The sequence below is a fragment of the Gymnogyps californianus genome, chromosome 6, assembly GCF_018139145.2.
Source record: "Gymnogyps californianus isolate 813 chromosome 6, ASM1813914v2, whole genome shotgun sequence".
Taxonomy (NCBI): Eukaryota; Metazoa; Chordata; class Aves; order Accipitriformes; family Cathartidae; genus Gymnogyps; species Gymnogyps californianus.
This window is the reverse complement of record NC_059476.1, coordinates 29,849,227-29,866,224: the sequence shown is the minus strand read 5'-3', so window position 1 is coordinate 29,866,224 and position 16,998 is coordinate 29,849,227. Positions and strand designations below refer to the sequence as shown.

At 35.7% G+C, this 16,998-nt stretch overlaps 1 long non-coding RNA gene across 1 annotated transcript in view; it reads right to left on the bottom strand.

Moving 5' to 3' along the window:
- LOC127017913 (uncharacterized) overlaps positions 1-16,998 on the bottom strand; it is a 165,055-nt gene that overhangs the window by 47,918 nt on the left and 100,139 nt on the right. The window contains exon 2 of the long non-coding RNA XR_007766655.1: positions 16,104-16,226. This is a non-coding gene — a long non-coding RNA (uncharacterized LOC127017913). The remainder of the gene's footprint in view (positions 1-16,103; positions 16,227-16,998) is intronic.

Here is a 16,998-nt window from a genome sequence, read left to right as displayed (position 1 = left end):
TATTTTTCATCGTCTGTGATAGTGTTAAATGACCAATACACATTGTTAAAGGTTCTCGATCCATGCTAGAGCCTCATTCAAAATTTAGGTTTGCTGCAGCCATAAAAACAAATGAAAATAGAGAGACGACACATTCTTGAAAAGTCAAGAGCATTTTTGTAGAGATTTTACAATCCATTATTGGAACTTTATAAGTGATTGTGGAGTTCGAGAAAAAGATAATTAAGTATGCAATTTTATAAGCTTAAAATGTATCCTATTATATGGCAGCAGCTAATTACTTTAAATAACAGTATTTGTTTTGACAATAACTGGAAACAATTTTGCTTTACCTACCACCAAATCAACAAGTAACACTTAAGAACTCCTGATGTACCACTAGCTACGATTCTGCTGAGAAAGAGGGATTCAATATACCTGTTAAATGCAAAAGAGATGTAGGTTTCTGAAGTTCAGCCTTATTCTAAAAGTTTTCCTTCTGCTCCTAGTCAGTCAGAAATTACAATTCTACTTACGGTAAATTACATCCATCATTTCAAGTTAATATACACTAAATGAACGATAGAGATTCAATCCAAACAAGATGTCTGGGGTTCTGTTCCTGTTTCTTCTTCTGGAAAACATATATTTGATTTGACTATGCATTTAAAAGTTGATCTCTCGTCTGTCACTCATCCTGGCAGCCCTTCACTGATATTCTCTGTTCTGAGATTAATAAAAACTCTGCAGACTCCTAATCCCCAGAGTGAAGAGAGAGATATGGAAATAGACTCAGCCAGCTGCCATCAGAAAATTCCTTGTGTGTCCTTGCTAAAATGGAAACCAAAGATTTTCACATGAACAGCTCAAAGAAAAGCACTGTCTTACTCCAGAAAAGGTAACAGTTTTTGAATAATTTTCAAAATCAGATCAGCAATTTCCAATTTTATCTTCTGTTAAAAAGGTGTTAGCAACTATATTCTCTCTATTATGGTATATGATGAACTGCCACATTTCTAAGAAAGTGCCTTGATATAATCAGACAGGTTAAACTCTAACCAAATGAGAATATAGAAAATAAGTTTAGAATGATGAAGATTTAAAAATCTGATCTGTCTCTTTGATACCACTCAAAACACAGTAAGCTGCTGGTGGTTACATCTTTTCTCTCTCTCTAGTAGTCCAACAGTTGTATCTGCTGAGAGATGGAGAAAGTGTGGCAATTCGGGCCAGAATATTTTATGGTCCAGTGATCTATGCAAACAATTGGGTTGTGCGTGGAGCCAGTTCATACATAACCAACTGCTTTACTGGGAAATCTGGGAGATGTTTTGCCTGGATTACTGTATATCATGAAAATTTGGACACTATTTTAGGATGTGAGAGAACAAGAAAGCCCCATTAAGCAAATGAAAGAGTTTAGCCTCATAGCACATGAAAATATTCTAGCCACTAACATTTTGAATAAAGTTTAGGTAAATCTTTATCCTTAAAGATATTTTTTGAAGGAAAGACTTTCTTCCCCTGAATATCCAGTTCCGTGAGAGGGTTCAGGGCTTTGAGTCAAGTCAGATGAGCACATGAATTCCCTGGGAAAAAGAGTGTAACACTAAACATTTGGTTTGTGTACTGACTTGTGTAAATGCCATTCATAAGGGTCTAACTTTTCTCTGAGTATTTTGTAAAAAGCTTAAATGTATAGTTTTACTAGGGACAGTTATAGTCTTATAAGTCTCCATTTTGAATCTAGTCTACCATTATGATTAGTTTGGGCTCTTCTTTTAGAGGACAACCCTTTTCTTCACATATTGTATGAAGGCTATTAAAAATTACTTATTAAAATAGATGGTAAAGCAATTACTTTTAAGAGCTGGCCAAAGTGGTTTCAACTAAATGTTTTTAAACTGAATAATGCTTTTTCAGCCAAATAGAAAAGTGCCATAAAGCAATATCAATTTAACTGGTCCAGGGAGCACTTTTTTTTCAATTGATGTACAGAGGAGAACGAAGTTGAAAATCTAACTTTTTCAATTAATTAAATTTCAGGTACATGGAAACATTCAGAATGTTTTGTTTTCACTTTATCATGGAAGAAAAAACCCCAAGAAACCTCAATGCTGTCACCAAATAAATTGTTGTTCCTTGACCAGCTTCTCTAGTTACTAGTCAATGCAGTGCTGTAGCTTTGCAAGATTACTTGTGAAGAGGATGCCAAAACAGGTGCTGACTGGGTAAGCTTGTAATGATGATGTCATCATATTTGAAGCTGTACCATATTTTCAGCTGTTTGCTGTGCTGACTGCCTCCAGGAAGTGGGAGAGGAACATGTGATTTAAGAATTATTATAAAGGTTAAAGAAAGAAGGAAGATTTTTCAAAGTCTCAAATGGGAGTTGGATACTTAAAATTCCTTTCAAACTCTTGCCATTAAGACTTCTGTGAATTTTATATATTTTTAAAAAATTCTCAAGGGCACTATATTTATTTAGCTGTATTTCTTTTTGCTTGTATACCTACTTAGCCTTTGAAGAGAGGTAAGTAGAAACTAACCTCAACAGCATGAAGGAACTTATTCAACCTGGAATTTTTAAACTCAGATGACAATAAAATCAAGAGTGCTCAGTATGAACACGCACAGGGATCAGACTAATTGGTCTGAGGAAGGTTCTGAAGTATATTCATATCCTATGGGAATGTGCATCAGTCATATGCAAGGACCTATTTGAAACTACATAAAGAGGAATGATAAATAGGAGATGACAGCTGATTCAGAGGTACGATAGAGTGCCATCATACTGTGTCACTGGGGAGGGAGCAATAAGGAGAATTCTTACTAGAATGGCGACGATCATGATGAGCAATTTCTGCACAGATAATGGTGCTCAGTTGACCTCTCATTGCACGAATGAAACAGGAACCTATTGTGGACCATCTGACAACACTACACTGGACAGAACCCTTATCAGACCAGATGCCTGTAACCGAATGCTGCCGTTTAAGTGCTACTTTGTGTGCACAAGGAGGAAGAACACAAACAAACAAAAATCCCCAAGAAATTAAGCAAGTAGGAAAAAAAAAAATCTGATGTCACATAAATGGTTCCTAAGCTCCCTTGAGATCTCATTCACAAAAACATTTCAAACATTGAACATAATTGAACATAGAGAATTTTATGCTTTGGTTGCACTTCTCCCTACAAAACCAGAAATTCAGCAAGCTGGATATAGCAGCAACAAGATTCAGATACTCAGAAAAATGAGGCATTAGAACTAATGTAAAGTCACCTGCTTCATGGGAACAGTTTATATAAAAACATTACAAATGCGTGGGAGTCCATGGATGTGTAAATAAAGAATAAATCAGATTTTGAAGGTTAATGTGTCCTTTAAATAAATAGCAGAATTTGGGTGATCTCTTCTCTTCTGGTTTGCACTGATGGTGATATCTCACAGTTATGATGATACATAAGCATGCTAAGGGAGCAATCATCCATGTAAATTTATCTGACATCAACAAGAATTGAGAAGAGGGAGGCAAAGCAAGCTTCTACTTTCAATAAAAAATAAATAAGGTGTTAGAGTAGTGCATTTGTCAATACTCAGGCACAAAGAGTGTAAGGTTTAAAAACTCAAAGCACTAAATGCAGCAGTCCTTCATCACACAAAAATCCTGTTGAGGACAATGCAAGTCTTGCTTGATGAAAGGCTGACAAATTTGTCCCAGAGACATGATAAAACAAATAGTGGTTATTTCTGCTTGTTTCATATTGTCACACTTAAACATAAATGGGTGAATTTCAAGCACAGCAGGAGAGCAATAGAAAAACCATGGCTTCAGCAAATTGCTAAGCAACATTTCAGTGCCTGCAAGTCTCACTCACAAGCCTCTGCCAGACCAACAATAGAGGAATATTGGAGAAGAATTCTTAAAAGCCACCAAAAAATGAAGAAGTTCATAAATCTATAAATCAGAGTATAAGATAACAAGTTTATTGGCACCACTGATTCAGGGACTTCTTTAAATAGCTTTATCCAGCTTAAGCCACTAAGAGACCTAGAAGCTGTAATGCTTGTAAAACAAGTAATACAGTATTAATGACACAAGCAATACCATAAATATTACTTGTATTAACAATGCAGGTAACAGGATAAGTAATGCCTCTTTACTTTACAATACAAGCATTACTTGAGAACCTTCAGTTGAGAGTTAAGATGATGACAGCTGATTTTCACTGATTTTTGAATTCTAAACCAGCAGTATCAAGATTTGTTTCCTGAAATTCACCTGCTTCTAGAAATACCATGAACTTAACAGGTAGAATTAAGACTAAAGGTTTTCCTGATTTTGTTTTCTGCTGCCAAATCATGAATATTTTTAGGCTTAAGATGAGGAATTTTTCATTAGATTCCTTTTTAATAGTAACTTCCTGAAGGAACTACTGAGTTAAGTAATTTACATACAAAACTCAACTTTCAATAAGAATGTGTCCAGGTACTACTTTATAGTCACCTATCAGCATTACATCTTAATATCTCAAACATGATTAATACATGTTTTCTTAAACTACTATTTGAAATAGAAAAGCAACATTTCCAATTTCAGATGGAAAACTGCAGTGGTGGGAATCAAATTACTTGTCCAGGGCCACACAGAAAGTCTGTGGCACAAGCAGGAAAGTCCTAACTTCCAGTCTAGTGCCTTCACGAAAGGATCCTACTTCCTTCCAACAAAAGAAGAAAAGAAACCACCAGATCCACTTCTGTGAACACAAGGGTACTGAGGCAGTTGGGTGCAAAGCTGGAAGTTTTGCTAACCTTTTTAAACCCAGAAGCATAACGTTAGATATCACATCAGAGATGCACTTTATTACATTCAGATCTAGTGACAGTAACAAATCCCAATAATTTCTATAGTCTGCTTTGAAATAATTCCACATGGTTATCAAAATAATTCCAAAGTCCAGTCAAACAATGTTTCTCTATCAGCAAAAGCACATTTAATATAGTGCAAATCCTACTAGTACTGTCGTTCATTATAGCACATGCCTTCTTCAAAAGCAGGGACTAAGACCAAGTCAGGATGCATGTACTCCAATTTCTATGTTCCATACTTCCCCAGCTAAAAATTAAATATTCCTTATGTAACACTTCATCATAAATCCTCATAAACACTTCAGTCACCTTTTCTTCAAATGGCTTTATTCCAATGGCTCGACAATTACTACTTTTGCTCTTTCTCACAATATGAACAAACCACAAGGTCAAAGCTGTATCCCAAATAACTACATAAATTATTCTCTACATGCAAAAATTGTTTATCTGGATGATCTTGAAAGCTTCTAAAACACACAAAAAAACCCTCTTAGGACACTTAAGGATATAAAACCGCATCATATTTCATCCCAGAACCTTTTTCCTTCACTCCTAACTAGGTACCAAAAAGATCAGAGGAAAATTCACGTTGGACGTGACCTCAGTAGGTCATCTAGTCCTGCTTCCTGCTGAAAGCAAGGTCAGCTATGAAGGGCTCATCAGTGACAAGGTGCCAAAGCCTTCTCTCACTTTCAAAGGTGTCATGAGCAAACAAAACAGTTGGAGACCTCATAGATGAACTGAACTCCTTTTGTATCATCAGCAACTACATTTTTTGCAAATGTCTAAAAAAATCTTGCACATGCATCATGTATCTTTCAGTCTAAAACTGAATGTATAGGCACTGAATAAACTAAGGGTAAGTACACATGCAACAAAAAGTTTTTAAAGTTAGTTTCTTCAGACTTTTCAATTATAAAATTTGTTCATCTTTGGTAGCAGATTGTACGTTTTTCATTCCATAGCAGAAATGCAAACATATGGTGAAGTGCAGACAAAGTTCCAACTATTTGTATGCCAGTTACATTACAAAAATCCTGATATTGTCTGAAAGGGTGATTGTGAGTGTGGACACTGTAAACATATTGAAAAAAATTCACGATTACTTTGAAAATAATTTTAAATGCTATTTTGACAAACACTACTTCCTTTTAGATTAATGGTGCATTTGTATAATATCTGGAATTCATGAATCATATGTAATAACGGGAAAGGATTATTTGACTTCTCTGATATGTATTTCTCTTTAGTCAGCAAGAAATGATTCAGATGTTAAATGATGAATGATTGCTCTATCTGCAGTCCCATGTTCTGTTACAGACTCCTTCAGCAGCTAATATTTCTGAAATTCCTAAAACACTTACAAGACAGTTTTTATTGCTGGTAGTTTTTGGAGCTGTATTTTCCTTCTAGAATCATCTTTCATTTGATAACCTTTTCTCTTTGTAAATTCAGTTTTGAATGAAAGTAAGAAGCACGCTTTCCACACAACACTAACCACACTTCACCTTCGTGATCAGTAAGACAACCATACTTATCATATTTAAAGTTCTCTGTAAAACTGTCATGTAGCTTTACATACCTTAATATAGGTTAAGCAGAATGGGAGGATTACCTAATTCTGACCTCCAAGGACCAGTTAACTGTTACAATAAGTAAAATGATATTTTAAACTCTCCAAGAAAGGCTAACACTGTCTGCAGTGACTCTTGTTTAAGATACCAAACATGGAAGCTAAACACATCTCATGCTAGGCTTCCCTACGTCGGACTGATAACTTTAATCTTAAATTGTTCAAGTTAATCCTCAGATTTTATCAACATTTACCAAATGCGATACTTTGCCAAAATGACCAAGTCAAACTTGACATACTTTTAAATATCATTCTGTTTTGAAAGTAACTACTGTCTGATAACTACTGTTAAGCATTGTTCCTAATTTGGTAGCATAACATGCCAAAAAAAGGTGACTCTCACTTAAAAAAAAGTTTGAAGTGTTACATATTTTAAGAGTTTTTCAAGCAAGGAAAAGGGCAAAAAATCCCTGAATAAGTTAGAGACTGTGCCCAAGGTGGAAAGACAGCAGAGGTGAGAATGAATGTAGAGGACAGGAAAATCTGTACTGAAGACGACTTTGTTAAAGGCTAAGTTGGTCTCAGAATGCTGTTGGCACATTTAGAATACCCATTCTTTAGAAGTGGTGTGATAGTATCATCCCATACACATTTTTGCTCTGTTGAGCATTATATCCTGCCAAGTTGACTTGCGCTGTTTTTTGAAGAAAAAGGCTGGTGGCAGGCTGGCCAGCATTTTTGTTCATTGCTGGCCTCTCTGAAAGCCATTGGTATCAATTAGAGCATTACTCTAAAAGGAATAAATGCTTAATTCACCTTAATTAAGCTCAGAGCTTAATTCAGAAGAACAAGTCCTGGACAGTCTGTTGGTGAGTGACCATGGGAGATGTACAGTAAAAGCTAGGTGTCTCTTCATGTGTTACTTACTCTCTACCTTGAAGCTGATTTCAAGGTAGCTAGCTGCTAGATGGGAATTTGGTTCATGTGGTATCTGAAGCACTAATCCTAAGTATGTAAAAAAATACACTTGTCTCTCAAAAGTTAAATTACTTCTTTTCCATTTTACTTTGATGAATCCTTATGTTATTACAATTTCAATTTTTTTAATTTAAAGGCATTAAAAATTGATGATTTCAGACCAACACTTATAAATCAACAAAGCTCCCCTGAAGTGTGCCAATTTCCATAGATTATGGCCAAAACCTCAGAAAGCAGTCAATAACTTGCAACCTGCTACTACTGCCATAGAAGCTAAAAGGAACTGTATCACTAATTTCAATGGAAATTAGACACAACTTTTGCTAAGCAAGGTCAGTAAGTTTCTTAGCTCTGGAAAAGGGGGGGGAGGGAGGAAGGAAGAGGGGAAGAGGGGAAGAGGGGAAGAGGGGAAGAGGGGAAGAGGGGAAGAGGGGAGGGGAAGAGGGGAGAGGGGAAGAGGGGAGAGGGGAAGAGGGGAAGAGGGGAAGAGGGGAAGAGGGGAGACATATATATTCTTGTCTTCTAAGTCAGGGACAGCCTAGACTTTCTCCGGTAGGCAAGGGCAGGTGAGACTGGAAACATGCAGCCACTGTCACTGTGCAGTGCAGGAAGGACAGCTTTGGGGGAGCATCAAGGAAAGTTCCAAGGCACTAAACAAGTCCTGTATCAATTCCTTCCTGGACGTACAAAATGGGAATTCATGGAGATCCACATACAGGACTGAAGAAAACATGTCATTATCCACTCTAACAAGTGAACTACAGAGCATGAACAAGTGACTAGTTGCCTAAAAAGCATGGGTCTTCCTATGAGAATACTGATTTTCCTATAAGAAGCTCTGTGCTATTTGTGGCTAACTCTTCGTAGTTTGTGAAAACATAGCCTCCAACTGTTGTCTTTGACCCCCTCTCAGATTCGTCTCCCCACTTTATTGCCTTCTGGTTGAAATTAGATAACAAATTCAAGTGTCTCCATACGAAAGCACAGAGATATACAAAAAGCACAGTCACATAGGGTTTGTTTTCAGAAGGAAGGACCCAAACCTCTTTTTATTAATGAAATGTGCACTGAGAGTGATTAAACCGCTACAGCACTAAAATCTCTCTCTACGACTCTAAGCTGTGTGTTCACTGGGAAAGCCATTAACAGACCTCAGAGAAGAGACTTGTAAGCTGGTGCCAGCTGAACTGATACATCCACACAAGGCAGTGGAAGGATAGCTGCAAACATCCTGGAAACAGTATAACCAAAAGTATTAGAAGTGCACTTACTCTTGGCAAAACTAATTACCTCAGGTTGGCCAATGTGGCTACACTACCTTTTACTCCTTGAGCATGTTCAGGACATTTGTTTTCAATTTCATCCTGTGACATGACCACAGTAAAAATTCCTTATAATTGCCTGTTTTAACTGGAGACAATAAGCTACTTTGTCCTTGCAAATTTCCAGGTGATAAATTTGTGGAAAATATTTTAATCAAGCTAAAATCCAGATGATAAGCATGAGTATACAAAAAAACTTGAAAAGGACTCACCCATAACTACAATGGATTAAAAACCCACCATGATGTTCTTTTATATGATATAAGTAATCTTTTAATTTCCTGTCCTTAAATTGGTGGTGCCTAAGTTTCTTTGTTTGGCCATTGGAGGATTTTAGTTTAAACCCAGTTGTAGTATCAAGTTAATGGTAATGAGGTGACATTTAAAAGTTTGTGACATATGGGTGAGACTGGATGATCTCTTCATACTTCCAAAGGGTACAGAACAGTGAAATAAATATTAGACTGGATACCTAAAAATGTTTTTCCTTTAAATCCTCAGTATAAAAGCATTTTATCATGTTATGCTGGGCATAAAGTATTAAGACAACATTATTTATTTCCCAGTAGACTTTTAATATTATTCTTCTAACCTAATTCAAAATGATGGTCAGGGACGGATAACTGAAATGCAGTCTCCTGTTTAAGTTTTACTTATAGTTGCCTCTATCACTTTCATTTTTTTTGCTTTTGGGTGTTTTGGTTTCTTTGTGTCCACTCTTTGCCCATAAATCTGGTCATGAATCCATTCTTAACTCTGTTTACTTTGTTTCACAAGACAGTATTCTCTTTGTCTTCTTCTTGGCTAGGTGAGTTATTGTTTTCCAGAAATTTGTATCCTAATTTAGCTGTTTATGTGTCATTATATTTCCCACAAAGGTGCATTGTTTCTCCTCTTTAATAAGGATTTGTGGGACAAGATAAACCACCTTAGCAACTGAGGTATATTTTCTTTTTCATGGAAAGGACTGTTCAAGAAGTGTGCATTATTAAGGGGAACAAAAATATCAAGTTGCATGTAAAATCCCACTTTAGAAATAAAGAAAACATTTTACAAAGCACAAAGATCATCAGCATAATTGCATGGCAATACAGCTGAATGGCCTTTAGATTGTTTCTGAATCAATTATTTAAAGAGAATTCTCATACCGAAGGCCAACAAAAAGAGTTGTGCGTATCCTAAGACTGACTTAACACTTTTTTTTATGGTCCATTTCTATGTTGTGACTAAAAATATACAGTTCAATTCATCAACAGGATCCTGCACTACGCATCCTTAGGCACTTCATTACTTAATCCTAATTTCAGAGATGAGTTTCTGCAAAGCTTCTCTCCAGTGAAACAAACATCTCCAGTCCAGAATTAAGAACTGGACTATGAGCTTTATAAATTCGAGTTCTGAATTCATTTTAGAATAGTGGATATCATCCTTTATGTATTACAAAATAAAGACCCAACTGGAAACAAAGAATTAAATATAAACTGATTACAGAGTAAATTAAAAATTTTGAGAATTGGATTTCATAGGTTGCCTGCTCTGTAAAATTCCTAAAACCTGATGGATTAAATTCAACTGTACTAGATTTTGCAAGTATAGGTTACAAAAACCTCCCTTTCTGTGTGTAGCCGCTTCCTTCTTCAGAATGAATCAATGAACATAGTTAGCTTTCAAGTTTTAAATAAAGTTTGGCTTGGGTTGAGCTCTCGTAAGTGTGTGGGAAGGGAAGCTTTGCCTTGGCTAATTAGTCTTTCTTTTTTACTATTTTGAATACAAATGAGCAAGAAAGCTCCTACAGAAAGAGAAAGGAAAGCCTGGGAAACCACCTGAAGAAACCATTTCTAGCCACTTGTGCTGGCAATTGTTTTATAGTACTAAGTCCAAAAATATTTCAGTTGGAGAAGACTTGCCAGAAAAGACAGAAGGAGAATCTGAACTGCCAGGGCAAAATAACATTGAAGGTTTGGCCTCTGTAACTGCCTCTAATGCTCTCATTCTGCAAAATACTGTATAAATAAATGAAATAATGGGTGAAAAAGGAAAGTATTTTACATGGCATCACCCAGCCCAAACAACTCAGGCACCATCCATGACAGCAAAACCATCCTTACTATTTTGCTTTTTAAAAGAATCTGCAAAAGTCTGGTATGGATCATCTGATCAATCACCCTGAACGTACTAATTTTTGCTGTTTCTTTAAGGGCCACACATACCAACATACCTGTTGAAACAGTGCTTGCCTTTGTCTGCATAAGTCTTAATATTTCCTTTGCCTGTCACAAATTTATTCTGCAACTTACAGAACCTTCACTTGCAAAAAAACCCAAAACAACCCAACCCATACCCAAAAACCCAAATCCAGTACCACAGTGTAATACGTTGTAAAGATAATATTAAACAGCATTGGGTTTTCATCTCTTCATTATGCTGTACCTTTTTAATGAAGTGAATCAATTGTCCATATTGCTTTATCATGAACACCACAAAAAGCACATGCTTGCTGATACAATGGTATCTGATTATGGATTATCTGATAATATACTTAATCTTTAGTTCTCTATATATTTTCACAGTGTCAATAGAATAATGGAGATTATGTCAGCTGGCTTACTAGCTCGCTCTATCTCAGGTTTACAATACACTTAAAACACTTAAGACAGTAAGCTAGATATTTTATATTTGCAATATTCTTTTCTCAAGTTTTTGATCTTTGCAAACAGTAATAAACATATGGACTGTTTTATAAAAATGCTGACTTTGCTGTCGAAAATTTCAATTTAAATAATATTTTAATGAAGTCACAAGGATACTACATTGAATGATGCCCTTCAAATAGCAAAAAGTAAACAAGACACAAGAAGTCACTATCATAGTGCACAATCAACCATAAAGTATAAAAAAGAGCTATTAAAAACCATCACTAATTATTCAAACGTAGGAGTTAAGCTAGGTACCAGCATGTTTTATTTCAGTTGATTCTATGGCAGGAGTTGAGTTATACTAGACATTCCCTAAAATTAATTTTCTAGGAATTTCTTCATATAGAGACAGTTTGACTGAGGAGCTTGCTCAGGATTTATAATTTATAGGTGGCACGAGACAGTTACAGGCTTCTTATGTACACTGACAGAGTCAGTTGTTGATGCCAGAAAAAGTCAGAGGTGCCAGATGTGTCAGTGGAGAAGAAGAACCAGGCATGATAGCAATAAAAGTAAGACCTTGTGAGAAATTCTAAAATAAATCCTCAATTCTCCTCTCAACAGAAATCACATGATCTCAAGATTTGCTCTCATTGTCTTCCTATATTGGCTGAAAATGTTTATTGTAAGTATTATTTTTCCTCTAAGTGAAAAAATAACATTGTGAATTCCAAATCACAAAATGTTATATGACATAAAAATATTTTATATGATAAAAACAGTTTTCTTATTTCAGTATGGAATTGTTTCTGCTGGCTAAGCAGTTAGTGTTGGAGAGCAGGCACAGCTCTTACCTTTTAATTCACAGCTACTCATACCTAAGATGACGCATGACATCCATACTACTGACAGGATTTGAACTATGAGAAACTTTAGTCAGTTATGTTGGCATTAATCAGCTAAATTTGGCTTTGAACATTGCCTAAAGAAGCACAGTAGGAGTGGGATGTGGGCTGGAATGTGTCTGACACTAAATAGAGGCCACTGCCTGGGGAGGGTGTTTGTCACCATCACTGTCATGTGATGGTGCTTGCTGTGATTTGCTTTAGAGCAGTCATTTTCCTCTCTGGAAAAAGATGCCCCAAACACAAAGAATCCCAAGTTATTTGTAAAACACCAAATAGGACCTCTCATTCCAACTCCTTCATAAAGCAGCTCCTCTGAAATTTACTTGCATGTATTACTGCCTGCAGGTGCCGCAGGTCTCCAGGACAGTAAGAGGATACATACAGAGGATATAGGACCGTCTATGTTCTATTTATAATCCAATGTATAAGGAATTAAAGTGGGATGAAGAAGAAAAAGAATAATCAGTTGACACTTTTTTAATACATGGATGCCACGGTTACCTCCAAAGAGTGGTGTGATATGTCTAGTAGCCATTATGTAAGAGTAGAGATTTGAATTTATAGGGAGATTTTAATTTAAGCTTAAGAAAAAAAAAAAAAGACAAAAAAATCCCAGACTTTATCCCAATTAAACAAATCTCATATATTACAATAACTTAACAAAATATTCGGTATACCAATAATCTAGTCTTTAGGACTAATGCACAGAGAATTAAAAGACAATTAAAACACAGCATACAGCTAAATGATAACATTAAACTGAAAAAAATAATGTGGTATTATAATTGCAAAAATAGTTAGCTATTCATAGCACAGCAAAACTGTTATTTGTCCACTGAGTATATTTTACCTCATAGTTCCTAAGACAGAACAGAATCACAGAGCTTACAGCATTCATTTCACAATCATACCTCTAATTTGGCATACAAGCAGCTAAAATATATCTAAAAATTATTCAATATCTGTTTAAACTGCAGGAAAAAACATTCCATTATCCTAAGAACTAGCAAACTACAAAGGAAAAAGATGCACATTAATGACAGAAAGTGACCACGTTACTCTCTGTAATGATGTTTCGTGCTGAGTGTTCATTTGAATGGACTTAAACCAAATTGGAAGAAAACGCACATGGCAATTCCACATCTTTACATATACATTTTTGCAATTCCCGGAACACATTTAGCTCACTTTGGATTGATTTTAAGATATCTGATTTAAAGTCAAATCATTTTTATTTTAGCATGCTGAATTTAAAAGTCCTGAAAATATTTTTTGTTTCAGAACTAACTTTCTAACTTGCCTTTGATGTATCTGCTAGGTACAAAACATGAATGAAGCTTGAATGAATTAGCCACTAATTTTCTAATCATGAATGTTCAGAACTGCCAATTTTGATTATAGTTACACACTCATCCTGCTGTTGGACCCTAGGGATTCTGTGTTCCCATCTTGTTAGACCTGGTGTAGGACTGGGATGTTATACACTAAAAATATGTCTGAACACAAATAACTTCACTCTTGTGAATAATACCATTATATCAGCTCAAAGGCATAACCTTGGCTAAAGAATAATAATTTATACTATTGGGAACAGAAGAATCTTTTCCACTGTGGGCCCATTGATAGATGAGGTCAGCACAGCAGATACATAAGGAACCACTACTTAGCTATTATGGAGACTAATGGGGTAGATATAATCTGATAAACGTACAAACAGGTTACATTAATTTCTGCATTCATATATGCATAAACTATAATGCATGATGCAAGCTGAAGAAAGCATGCTTAGAAATTAAAAATACATTTTGCTAAGAAGAACCTGAAGGCATATTAGGAAGAATATGATGATAGAAAAAGGAAAATTAATGAGAGCTAAATAACCTACTGACTACTGTACTTTTAATCATATTCTGCTGGATTTATTCAAAGACAGGTTTGGTTGCATGATACTTATTTTGGATGCATGATGTGAGAGCTAGAATAACTTGTTTTTACATTATGAATATTTGGCTCAGTAAAATATTCATTATGCTGTAGGCTCGTTTGATTTTCAATAATCTTATCTGGCACAGCCTATAAACTAATTTGAAGAGAATGATCGCTACCAGTAAGCCCAACTCCAAGCTCTCTTACATTAGTTACATACTGCTGTGTGCTGCATGCTGCTGGAGCAATATTAGTTTTTGGGGGTTTACTCTCAACTCTGATGATTCAACTAGGCAGACTTAGGCTTTATCCTTCCAAAGGTAGGAAAATTGCTTCCAAGCTTTTCAGGGCATATGTTATTTTTTGCAGGAAAACATAAAGGAAAAAAACCCAAACAATTACTTATGCAATGTAAAGTTTTGCATTTGTCTGCAGAATTAAGCTCCAGTATGTTTTCCTTTCTGAAGTATTTCATCTTTAGGGCAATAAAGCCAGAAACAAAATAAAAGTTAAAGTTAAAAATGTTGTCACTATCCAAACAAATGCAAAATTTCATAAATATTATGGCTTGTGCTACAGCGCTTCAAAAATACTTTAAATAGATGGACCAGTGAGACTGCCGTTCATGTTTTACCAGTCAAGAGGCACGTTTAAACTGGTAGCTGAAACACACAATATGAAGTATATTCCACATATAGCATGAGAAGAAATGCCTTGTTTGATAAGAAACCACACAGAAAAAAGCTAACTGAATGAATGGCATAATATTTTATACATTTGTAATTTCTTGGGAAGAGATCATCGGTCAGAGGAAAAGATCACTGTTATACTCTAGAGGTAGAAGAAGTAAAAAAGAGAAAAATCTTGGTTTGTCTGCATGAAAGTATCACAGGATTTTCCAAACAACTATCTGGATGAAAAGTTCAAAGCTGAAAATTTCAACATACTCCTCTACACCAGAAAAGCACAATAACACTGTAAAAACCAACCAGGGGGACAAAATTTGTCTTAAGTGACAGTGGTTTAATGGAGATAGAGAAGGAGGATAAGAATCTTAATCCATATTTTAATGAAGATAAAGATGACAGATGAAGTAGGAGAAGGAGGAATGTGTTCTGTATCTTTCACTATAAGTTGAGATAGTCTTTTACAGAAAGGGCGTTAGTTAATATGAATGGTCACACTCCAAAATTTCACTATATACAAATTCCAGTGAGCTCTCCCCAACGTAACCCACTCTATGATTTAATCTTTTAAGTGCCTGAAAATTAATAATGTAAAAATATCCTATAGGTCAATTTGATTTTCTGATGAAGATTTTTGTTCATTTATAGGCTCTGCAATGACTAAACACACAATGGTAACAAAATACTATGGACAAAAGCTTTAAAGTTTACCTTATATGATTACACAGAATTCAGTATTACTTTTAACTCTCAAATATAAAGGAATTCTTTTGCATGGGGCACAGAAGTATCCTTGTGTAGGATAAAGAAGGAAACAGAGGCGGCAGAGCTGCCTCAGGGAAGGAAAAGCTATTGTTGGGAACTACTTTCTGTGTTTATAAACACTAAACTTATTGTCACTTCTTACATTCCCAGTGCGTAAAACAGAGAAAGTCAAGCTCACATGTTGTTACTTGAAACCCCATAAGAGATAAGGAGTCATGAAGTTATAGCCTTAGACTCCACCTATCCACAGAATAGTATAAACTGAACTCAGATGATGTCTCCCACACTACTTTGTAATCATTCCTGTTTGGGTCCATTTTCTGAGAGGGAAAACACATCTCTTCAGTCTTAATATCATGAACAATAGCTTAAAGTCAGATTCCAATCTTATGGATTGTCATTCATGAGTCTTAACTGATGATTCTTGGACACAAGTATATTCATTGGCTATGCAACTCACTTTTTTTGTTGAGTCAAAACAACTTCAAGTCAATACATTTCTGTCAGCTGCATCTGGAAAAACTGTGAGGAACTTGGAGCATTGAATTCCTTTGCCTTCTCCTTTCCACATCTGATCTTTATTCTGTAATAGAATGATAAAAGAAATAAAAACTAGAGAATTTCCATCAGTTATAAAGTGACCTCTGCTCAACTTAGTTAATGAATTTAATGAAGACCGTCAATACCAATTATTCTAGAAACAGACTAATATATAGAAAATACAAGTGACTTGTCAGTGTGTTAGGTTGGAGAGGCCACACAGTGTTACTCCTAGTCCCTTATTTAAGTTACTTCCCACATTTGTAGGAAATTATTTCGTCAAATCTTTCTAGGATTTATTGCTTGCTTTGATAAGCTTTCGGTAAACTGATCTGGAATTACTGTTTTCCCAGTTCTCACTGTTGAAAAGTTTCTGATGACAAAATGAAGCTACTTTTTACCTAGCTGCCAACAGTAGTCACAGCCGCACAAACTGGACCCTGGCACCAGATCCTTCAGCCAATGTCTCTGTCACCCTTACTGTTACCCCAAGCTAACAAGATCAAAACCGCATCTGTATAGCTGCAGTGGCATCCAGCTGGATACCGTAGCTGCAATGCTGACATAACGTATGTTTGAAAGCTCCTTGGTTCTACTGTATTTTGTATACCTGCCCTCACCAGCACTCAGTAAACCACTATCAGTCATATTTTTCTGTTTGGGAATGAAGTCTGACACATAAATCCACAGAAGCTGCTGAATACCTGCAGTGATGCAGGCCAGCCCAACTCATTTAAACTAATAACAGACTTTCTCTTGATGTTGGCAGACTTTGAATCAAGATAATAGACAAGAATCAAACCAATAAAGGATTT